Here is an 11,446-nt window from a genome sequence, read left to right as displayed (position 1 = left end):
GGCAGGGCTTCATCCTCAGTAGCATGAGAACATTATGCTCCTACTAGAGGAAGGAGGCTAAACAGGAGCCCTGGCAGTGCTCCTCACTCCCCAAGGCCTGGGCAAGGCATGAAAGAGATCTGGGACCTCCCACCTGCTCTGGAGCAGGGGTTCAGAGACCCAAAGGGGCTGGTGGAGGATTGTGATCAATATAAAATGGTTGCAGCATCCAAGGACTTCATTATCAGAGGCAAAGCATGAACTCCATATTGGAAGCCTGACCTCCAAGTGATCAGATAAGCATATCTCAAACATTGCCCCAGGCAACAGACTAGATCAGCCCCAGCACAGTGAAGACAAGTGCATAGGTCTGAAACCCCTGTCTCTCCACTGCTAACATGAGGTCAACATGGGGCATGCTAACATGCCGCACACCCTGATCTATCCAAGTACCATTTAGAGCAGGATGGGAAGCTAAAAGACTGAACATTTACCCAACTAGGACTGAATCATCCAAAAGAGATTATTTAAACCTGAATGTACTGGGATTTTATAAAATGACAACTTAAAAGTTGTTTCCACATCTCTCCCTAACTACCACCACCAAGCTGAGGAAGATGACATCAGCTTTAGGAAACAAGGAAACTCCATTTACTTTGAACATCTGTGTGAAGCATATGAATTTATCATACCACTACCCACAGTCCTAAGCTTTCCTTTGCCACCACCCAATTCTAATTCAATTTATTTCAAATGGTTTTGGTTTTTTCGATCTCAACCTAAAACTTCCTTCTTTCTTTTGAGTCTCATCTCATCGAGATGTACCTGAGAAAATTTTGAGAGCTGTAAAAAGATGTCCCAAAAAATCCCAATACTGCCCTGACAAAAGTGACAAGAGACAGACATCCCTAGACTGCTGGCCATGGGGTCCGAGGGCTACACTGACTTACAAACACAGAGGGAGGAAGAAGTGCGGGAGTATGTAGTTCTACCCACTGGCAACAAAGGGCTCTGACATTCATCCTCTGAAACATTTAGAGCCAGATTTGATGGATGCAGGGGCATCTAAATGTTAAGGGAGGATGTTAAATTTCCCCATCCTGTTGGTCCTAAATAAAACACTTATCACCTCCAAATCTCTGGAGTCTTGAACAGTGGTTGCAGACTAACCCAGTGGTAGGAGGTTATGGTGAACCATCCCTACACACATACACACATACAGAGCAATCGTCTGTTAATACCTCCCCACCGCCACCATAGCACTCCATCGCTGAGGCAAGGAGACGCATCCAACTCCTCCCTCATTCCATGTGCACAATCTCCTGCTTGAGATCCCATATTACCCTTTTGTAAGTGATTTTCCTTCATTCAAGCTCACCCTTAATGTTCCATTAACCCCTTCAAATCCTTTTTGAAAAGAGAAAGTGACTGAATAAATTTATTTTATTTTTATAAAAATAAAATCTATTCAGATTATGCTGAGACAGGAGGAAAAAGGCAGAGCATGTGCCAAGGCCCTGCCAGAGGGGGCTCTATTCCTTTGACTGCTGCAGTTAAGGTTGACTCCTGCCACAATTTCCTTTACTTGGGCCTGCCAGTATTTGGTAGTCGTTCAAGCCTGAGACTTCATTCTAGACGTCAGAGACCTTTGCCTTCTTCTAATTAGCTTCGCTGCTATTGCAGAAGCCAACGTACACTTTCCCTCCGCACCTTTCTGGGAGGCATGCCTCAAGCTAAAGAACACACAGTTATACTATACTCTGGCTTGATATTTAAAAGCACTAGTGCTTTCTTCAGTTCTGCCTTGTTAAATGTCTCCTTTCTCTCATATCTTGGGCAATAATTAGCACCTGAGAGGTCTGTTACTGAAAAAGAAAAAGGAGAGCGTCCTTATTCCAGAAAATTTTCTTCCTCCTTGAAGCCTAGTATACTACTGGGATGAAAAGTCCAGGGCACATTGATTATATTTCCCAGAGTTGTTCCCTTCATTTTCATTTCTCAAAAAGTTTTTAAATGCTCTATCAATATTTAACGATAGCAATTATCTTTAACTGGCAAAAGCGCCTTCCATTTCATAACGTAGAAGAACAGCATTTGGATAGTCCTTATATAAAGATTCTTGTCCCATTACATCCACTAGGGGGAAAATGCAATAAATAATTAACTATCTAAATTCATTGCCATGAATAATAACATGGTCAACAAGGCCTTCCATCAATACTCAAAATCAATCTTGTGAAGATGCCACAACTTGTAATTCTACACACACTTTACTCCTGTTCACTCCTGATACAGGCCGTAAGTCCCTGTTTCCATTCTGACGACGCTGCCTCTTGTTGAACTTGTAGCAATACTGAGAAATGAGGCCTGAAATCTTGAGACGGGCATAATGTTTCCTAAAAAGATCAGCTACAAGCACATCGCTGCTGATGTGGAGAAGCAGCCTTGACCCCCATGTCACCCTCACAGGCTCTGTGAACTCCGGCCACTGGCCTGACCTCTCTAAGACTCTGTCCAAGGGCTGATTGTATGACTTCTACCAAGGCAGTTTTAAAAAAGGAACAGAGAAAAAGAAGTTGAGTTTTCCCATGAAGATAAATTGGTCATTTATATCTTCCTAGATACTTTCAGAACTCTAATCTAACAAAGATGCTCATAAAGATTATTATTTTTCAAAAAAAGTTAGAAGCCACTTTCTTAGCACGAGAGCTGGCTTAGTTCTCATCCACAAGCACTCTGAGGCTGCCTGCTGCCTGAACTCTCACTATGAACTCTCACTATTTTGTCACACATGACACTTTTTGCCACTGCTATGGTAGCAACTTCTCTGAAGAATGAAACTCTCCCTTAAAAGGGCGTAAAGAAGACCGAGGGCTATCACATCTTACCCTTGGTCACCTCTTTCAGAACATGGATGAAAAGATCTTCATGACAGACTCCTGAAGATTTCTTCTAGCTTCATCCTAAACCTAGAGTCCAGGACCTTACGTGCTTTGCACTGTTTGTCAAGTATTTTCTACTCAGACATCCCTATTGTTATTGCAATGACCTTCTCCACTACAGCAACATTTTTGCTCATCTCTGTAACTAAAAGAATATGGATTATGTCTAGGAGAATTAGCTGATAAATTCAGTGGGCAACAATTCACCTAGATAGAAATATGAATCAAGCTTCAGTCAAACCCATCCAGGATTTGTTTGGTTGGGAAAAGATAGCAGACCTTGGTTCAGGTGCCCCACTATCTGTCTGATATGCATAAGAAAAACATTACTCATGGTCTTGAAGGATTCCTGACAGAAATGGCTGCATGATAAAGAATATAAGGAAGCAAAGAATTGTGTGGGCCACCAGAACTGGTACAGAATATATGTCAAAAGGAAGAGCATCACGTGGCCAGTGGGGTAGAGCAGAAACCTGTGCAGAGCGTCTCTGCCTGGCAGAAAAGGAGACAAATGCCAAGAGCAACTCAAATTTGAAGCTGCAAACAAAGAAGTTTTCATAAATGTATCTCATTAATGTGAGAGAACAGGAAGCAGTTTGTAGACGGAATGGAAACTAGTCTGTATGACAATGAAACCTTTCTCTGTATAATGTTGGTCCTGAAACTGAATCTTACCTTTACTAAAAATAAAAGCTTGGAATTTGGAATACTTATGCATCTCCCTCTGCTCCACATTTTTCATTTTTCCATGATTACCTATGAATAAATTGCCTTTAAGTAAATATAGTATGTTACTAAAAATTATCGAGTTATGGTTTAAATTCATAACTCAATCTGACATCCTGAAAAAAATTAATGACTGACCTGAGATTTACAAAATTCAAGAAAGGGAGGAAGAGAGGAAAGAGATCAGAAATAATACACTGTCTAAAGTAGGGGAATGGTAATCTATATGATGGAGTATTTATGGGACTATTTTCACAAAAAGAAAAAATATGGAAGAATGTTCATAATATAATATCAAATGGAAAAATAGAAGATAATACCTTATAAGACAAATTTTCTAAAAATAAACAACTTAGCCTGGGTAAAAATATCCCAAAATGGTAACATTTTTTTTCCCCTTGATGACAAGGTAGAGGAATATTTTTTCTTCTTTATATTTTTCTGTATTTTCTATGATACACACATGTAACTTTTATATTCAGGAAAAATGATGGTATTTTTAAAAGAATATCCCAGTCATAAGAGGATTGGTCATAAACTGAAGCATATAGAAAGATGAGTTAGAGGACCAAAGAGGCCAATGTTGGCATGACTTCCCGAATGCCACCTAGTGTCTGACCCTGGAGACAACCCTGGCTTATACCAGGGACAATTGCAGCAGGTTGTCACTGACTGATGTTATTAAGGATTCAGGTTATAACTGACTCTTTGTTTTTTGGGTTAATTCTCTACCTCGTTGCTAGAATGTTCATGTTAGGTTCAGTTGTGTCTAAATTGATTAAAGTGGGTAAAATTTACTACCTGTAATCATCTCCTATTCTGGCCACGCTTTATGATTTTCTGAAATGATTAAAATAGTCTTTATGGGCATAGAAGTTTAGTGCTGTAACAAAATAATTTGACAGCAAGACAGGCTTTACCTCTTTATATTGCATGAAAGAAAAATCCAGTGAAGAAATCTGTTCCTATGGTAGAGAACAGAAAGTGTAGTGAAATTTTAATCTTTCTCAAAAACCTTCATCTTGGTTGATTGTTCACCTATCTAAAGCCCTTCATGTGGTTTATTAGATCACAAATCCAATTTAATAGCACACAGAAACTAATCAATTTTAGGTCCAAGTATATTATTACTAGTTTTCCTTTAACTAAAGATGGTTTCCTTCTTAAAAGAGACTCATGCTTCTAATTTTATATTTTCTTTTTCAAAGAAGGAGCTTATATTGTTTCTACATACAACTTACCAATTGGCAACAGCAATACCCAGGTGTACTAGACAGTAGCCTTCCAGCTATGGTGTTCACATTTCTGGAGGTATTTATGAATATGTTTTACGTAGGGAAGGGGAGTTTGGTTTAATATAGTAGGTTAAGAGTGCTTCTGCTTGACTTTTCAGAAATATTTGGCCTCAGTATATCTGCATAGAACTTGTACCCCACACCCTAGTCTTCTCCAGAGCACCAACATTTCTGTAAAGTCTGACACTTGCAGCCCTCAAGATTTAGATTCCTCCTTGATATCGATCTGTGTTTCCCCAATGCCTAAGAGAACTTACTCAACAGAAATTTATTTAGCACCTCCACACTTACCAGGCACTGTGATAAGGCACTGAACAAGACAGATCCAGCTCCTGTTCTCATAAAACTTCCATTTGATAGGGAGAATCAGATGAGTAAATACTTAAACCCAGTTTCAGCTAGTGTAAGATCAATGAAGAAAATAAAACAGGGCAATGGAGTAGAAATAGATGAGAGTGAGTACTTAGATTGGGTGAACAGGGAAGGCTCCACTGAGGAGGAGTAATTTAAGCTTAAGCCTCACTCAGGGAAAAAAGTTTCCATTAAGAGAACAAGGGAGGAATATACCAAGAGGCGAAATGCAAGTTCAAAAGGCCTGCAGAGGAGCAAGTTTGGTTTGAGGAAGAAGCAGGGAGCCAGCCTGGCTTGAATCTAGGGCAAGAGGTGTCAGATGACATTGGAAAGGTAGAACTAGGAACAGAGACCAATTCTGTTATTTCACAGCTACCTCTTCTCATTGTGTCCTCACATGGTGGGTAGAGTAAAGCGGGGTGGGCAGCAATCTGGTGTCTCTTCTTGTAAGGACACTAATCTTATATAGGACTCACCCTATTACCTCATTTAACCTTAATTGCCTCCTGTAGACCCTGTCTCCAAATAGCCACATTGAGGTTAAGGTTTCAACAAATAAATTGGAGGGAAGGGGCACACAATTCAGTCCATAGCACTACATAATCTTGATCAAACCCCTTTACTACTTTGGTCTTCATCCAAATCAAGGTTTCGCAGCTATAGCCAACAGGCCAAATCCAGCCAGCCTCTTATTTTTGTATATAAAGTTTTACTGGAACACAACAATGCCCCGTCATTACATATTGTCTATGGATGCTTTTGTACTCCAAGGGCAGAGTTGAATAGTCACAGCAGTGATTTAATGGCCTGCAAAGCCTAAAGTATTTATTATCTGGCCTTTTACAGAAAAAGTTTGCTGACCTTTGACCTTTGACCCTGAAGACTTTCCTAGTTCTAACATTCTATGATCTTATTCATGTCATTAGCCTGAAATATCTTTTAGTTCGAGTCTTAAGATTCTTCAAAAGGCATTAGTGACCTAAGGATTATTTTAATAAGTATTAAATGCTTACATCGACAGAGGTGCTTTCATTAATCTCACATTGTAGCTAACCTCTGCACTATTATTAAGTGAGCTTAACTAGACATGGAACAAAGTCTTTCCATGTAGTAAATGCATTATATATCTCTATAGCCAAATATACTCTCATTAAATGATTGTTTTAGGTGCTCTGTTGAATGCTTAATGCAGCAAGAAAAAACAGAGAGAGCTAGAAACAAGTCCAGCTTCACCGGTTTCCCCTCTCTGCACTTGGATAGCCCTTCTAATCTGCACCACACAACTTGGCACAGAGATAGTGCCATTTTGAATTGTTTGTTATTTATGTCATTTGCATTAGCCTTGTACCCCGAGCTGGACAGTTCGTACTTTGGGGCCAGAGATTGTGCTTTCCAAATCAAAAAAAAGCATAGAATTAAAGAGCTGGAAGAGATATTAGCACTCATAATCCAACCTTCTCACTTCCCAGATTTATAAATTAAGACCCACACCAAACGAATATCTTCTCTTTTTAACTGTCATGATATATATCAAGTGCTTGATTCAGAATTTCTATTTGGCAAGGGTTTGAAGAATGACTAGAGAAGGAAATTAGAAAAGTAAATAAGGGGGAAAAGAACATTTCCTGGGTCCTGACTAAAAAGGCTTTTGGTAGAGTGTTGTAGAAAACAATCTGAAGTCTACATTTTCATGTATCTCTAACTCAGCTTTTCTTAACATGTATTCTGTAGAGCAGCAACTCCAAGAGATGCTCCAAGAAAACATGATCCTATGGTTAAACAAGTTTGGAAACAGCCTCATACTGAACACCTCTCTTGGAGAACCACACGCATATCAGCATAGCGAGGCTCTGAGAAGCCTTGTAGTAAATGCACCTTTTTAACACTGAGATGCACAAACGTTTGGCAACATAACTACTTTTTTTTCAAAGAACATCTATCAAACATATGAGAAAAAAGAATGAAATAGTGTTTCTCAGAAATCCATTTTAGAAAAAAATCTAGCACCCGTCCAGTTCTACCTAAAAATACTTCCCAAAACAATTTCATTCATTTAACCATGTATTTCTCCCATTGTGTGCCATAAAGCTGAGGAGGGAAGAGGCTAGCTTTCTCTGTAAAAAACACCTTACATTGAGCAACCATCCCTTCCTTTACGGTGTGTTATGTAACTCCTGGATATATCAGGTGCAGACTCTGGACTGCCCAGGAATCCATCCTTGCTCGGGGCTTTCTCTCTGAGAGTGGCAGGTAGAGGAATTTCCCTAGGGAATTTCTCCTCTCTGGTTTTAGTGGTATTTGTAGAAAAGAAAGAATTATGCAAGTAACTTTTTGTGTGCTCTAATCCTTGGGATCTTTTTAAATATAGTAAATCTTAGGCCTAATTTCTAATTAAATTTGGTATAGTATCAGCTATAAACCTACTCATCTGATACAATTATCAAGGAGAAATGGTTTGGAAAAGCTAACCAGTTTCTAAATTTTAACTGACCATTTTAACCCCCTTAAGACTAATGCTTCTAATTTTTCCTACTTAGTATTATTTATTTATTTGTCTGTTTGTTAATAAAATTCTTATTTTGGCCCACATTAGAAATAAGTCTCACCTATTTTCTGTATTTTCCTGGGAGATCCAAGTCTTCTCACCTATTTCCTGTGCTCCCTGGAGAGATCTAAGCCCAAATGTGGCCTTCCTGCTTGCCTGCCTGGACCTCTGACCTATCATCACCTAACAACTCAGAATGCACTGAATCTAAATTAAATCACTCTTACATATCTTTTTTAAACCCCACTTTCCATCCTCTGATTCTGTGATTCTTTTAAAATGATTCTTTTCTCTCAGAAAATGAAAATCCCAAAGCTACTTAAGACCTCAAACCAGGCCCGTGCCAGTATTTACTAAAGCTAAACATATACCCTCCCTATGGCAATCACTCCCTCCAATATATACCCAAGAGAAATGAGTGTGTTTACCTACCAGAAGACACATGAAAGAATCTTCATGACCATAACAGCCAAAAACTGCAAACAACTCAAATGCCCATCAACAGGTAAATATGTAAATAAATTATGGTATAGTCACACAATGGAACACTAAACAACAATTTTTTAAAAAAGCATACTCCCAACACACACGACATGAACTATATTTGATGAACAAAGTCAGACCCACAAGAGAATGCATATGGATGGCTACATTCATATAAAATTCAAAGTTAACACTGATAGAAATCAGAGGAATGGTTACCTCTGGCACGAGTCCAGGAAGGGAAGGGCAAGAAATTGGAATGAGACAAAAAGAAACTTTATGAAGTGATAGATATTTCCATTTCTTAATTAGGGTGATGGTCATGTGGGTGTGTACATATGTAAAAAAATATTTCAAGCTGTATACTTAAGACTAGTGTGCTTTACACACTTTATTATCGGTATGTTTCACCTCAAAAAAAGAGTTTTTTAAAAAGGGAGGGGGACTTGACCCATATCAGTAATACTAAACAGTTTGCATGTGAGTTCTGGCATCCTCAAAAAAATGTAAACAAAAAAATTTTGTGACACTAGTTCACTACTTCCAGTTAGTCTTTTTATAAAATATCTAACAGAACCTTGTTTTTGATGAAAAGGTTTTGTTTGTTGGTTGGTTTTTCTATTGTTAACACTCAATTTGTCTCACAGCTTCAGATGATCATCATCTTTATCTTCATTCAAGAAATTAGTGCATGTTCATGAGCTTGTCAAAATACTTACAATTTTTGTTATGTAGTCTTCAAAATCTGTACTCTGAATCACAGGTCCAAGAAGCTGTTGGCATGTAATAGAATGTTTACACTGGGAGGTATGTCAAAAATTAGTGGTCAACCTCATTTTACAGATTAAAATATGGGACCTATAGAAATCCAGTGATCTTCTGAAGGTTAAATCATTATTTAGTGGCAGAAGTGAGTGTAGAAACCAGCTCTCCTGAGTCTCACTCTGATGCTCTTACTCTTATATCATTTTAACAATACAAACGTATCATAAAATTATTTAATCTTCTTAGAAACAAAGGGAAATACCCAAGGAAGACAAACTCAAACAAATCTGGGGCTAGTAAACCAGTGAATAGTTGGCCACTATTTAATGACAAGTGAACTCTTTTCAAGTCAGGCCAGTACACTGAATAGACTTTCACTCTCACAGATTACATAGATCTAAAACATTGATGCTCTTCAAAAGAAGTAATTATCTCCTCAGAATGACCACAATAATACTTTTCAATTAAAAATAATCCACTTGAGGGAGAGAAAAAAAATGGCGTAGATGATAGAGGCTCTGTTCATCCCTCTGGCAACCAAATCAAAGTTGTGATGGTAACAGGAGCAACAGCAAGGAAAAATCGCCTGGGATCTAGAGGAACAAGCCATTCAACTAGGGAGAAATCCAAGAAAACACCCTGCAACAGCAGAAGGAAGGACGGGATGAGGACGTAGGGCTGATCCATCCAGAGTGGCTGAGTGAGACGGAGGCTGCAGCAGCAGCAGCAGTGGCAGAAGCCTCTTAAAGGGACCGCATCCAAGAGCAGAATTTCACAATGATGGACCTGCTAGCTCTTAGCACCAGTGCCGATTTGGCTGTGCGCAGTGGGCATCAGGGACTTCCAGGGAGACATTGTTAGAGTGAGAGCAAACCTTGCTCTGTACAGAAATGGCGACAGTATCCATTGTTCCATGTTGACCCCACTCCCACTATCAGTGCACCAGACACAGCACCGCCATAGCCATGAGGTCACCAAATTGGATAACAGAGGTCGTACCACCCAGAGGATTCCCTGAAACTCTGCCTCCCACAACTCGTAGCCCCCACACAAGCCACATCCAGGTATATCCTCAGCAGGTCAGGTGCTCCTTGCTGAGCAGTACCTTGACTCACACTGGAGGCAGCTGGCCTCGGTTTGGCCTTTTGAGGCAACTATAAGCACAGCATCTATGGATTGCTTGTTGAATCTTAACAGGTGGCCCTGGAGAGGTAGAGGCTTGGGCTAAATTTAGCCTGCAGCTGAACGCCTCTCAGGACTGTGCCACGGGACACCTACTTCACAAATCCACACTAATAAGACCAGGAGACTTAAGAGCTTTGCTTACATAGAAACAGACACAGAAAGGCAGCCAAAATGGGAAGACAAAGAAGCAGAAACCATATGAGAGGACAGAACAGAGATCCAGATATAATGGAGTCAAGTAATCTAACAGATGCAGAATTCAAAACACTGGTTATAAAGATGCTCAATGAACTTTTGGGAAGTGTAGATAAATTCAGTGAGAACTTCAACAAAGAGATAAAAAACATAAAAATGGAAATGGAAATTATAAAAGGGAACCAGTCTGAAATGAAGAACACATTATCTGACATGAGAAGTATATTAAATGGAATAAACAAAGTGAATAAAAGAAAGGATCAAATGCCCTGTCTAGAGGATGGGAAAGCCAAGGACATGCAATCAGAATGGCAAGAGATAAGATCCCAAGACTAGAAAAATAATTTAAAGAGGATATGGGACATTATGAAGGCTCCAAATATTCATCTGATCAGAGTCACTGAAGAAAATCAAGATGCTGAACAGCTGTTTGAAGACATAATGATGGAAACTATACTACAAGTCTACAGTAATCAAAACAGCATGGTACTGGCATAAAAACAGATACATTGATCAATGGAACAGAATAGAGAGCCCAGAAATAAATCCATGCCTATACGCTCACTTAATGTATGACAAAGGAGGCAAGAATATACAATGGAGTAAAGACAGTCTCTTCAATAAGTGGTATTGGGAAAATTGGACAGATACATCGTATACAATAGACTCAAAATGGATTAAAGACTTAAAAGTAAGACACAAAACCATAAAACTCCTAGACGAAAACATAGGCAGTAAACTCTCTGATATTACTAACAGGGATTTCTTTTCAGATATATCTCCCTGAGCAAGGGAAACAAAAGAAAAAGTAAACAAATTGGACTACATTAAACTAAAAAGTTTTTGCATAACAAAGGAAACCATCAACAAAACAAATAACCAAATGACTGGAAGAAGACATTCACTAATGATACAAATTAAAACCACAATGCAGTATCACCTAGTACCTGCCAGAATGGCTTTCATCAATAAATCAAAGA

This window comes from Pteropus vampyrus, unplaced genomic scaffold, assembly GCF_000151845.1.
Source record: "Pteropus vampyrus isolate Shadow unplaced genomic scaffold, Pvam_2.0 Scaffold493, whole genome shotgun sequence".
Lineage (NCBI taxonomy): Eukaryota > Metazoa > Chordata > Mammalia > Chiroptera > Pteropodidae > Pteropus > Pteropus vampyrus.
Note: the sequence above shows the minus strand (reverse complement) of the source record.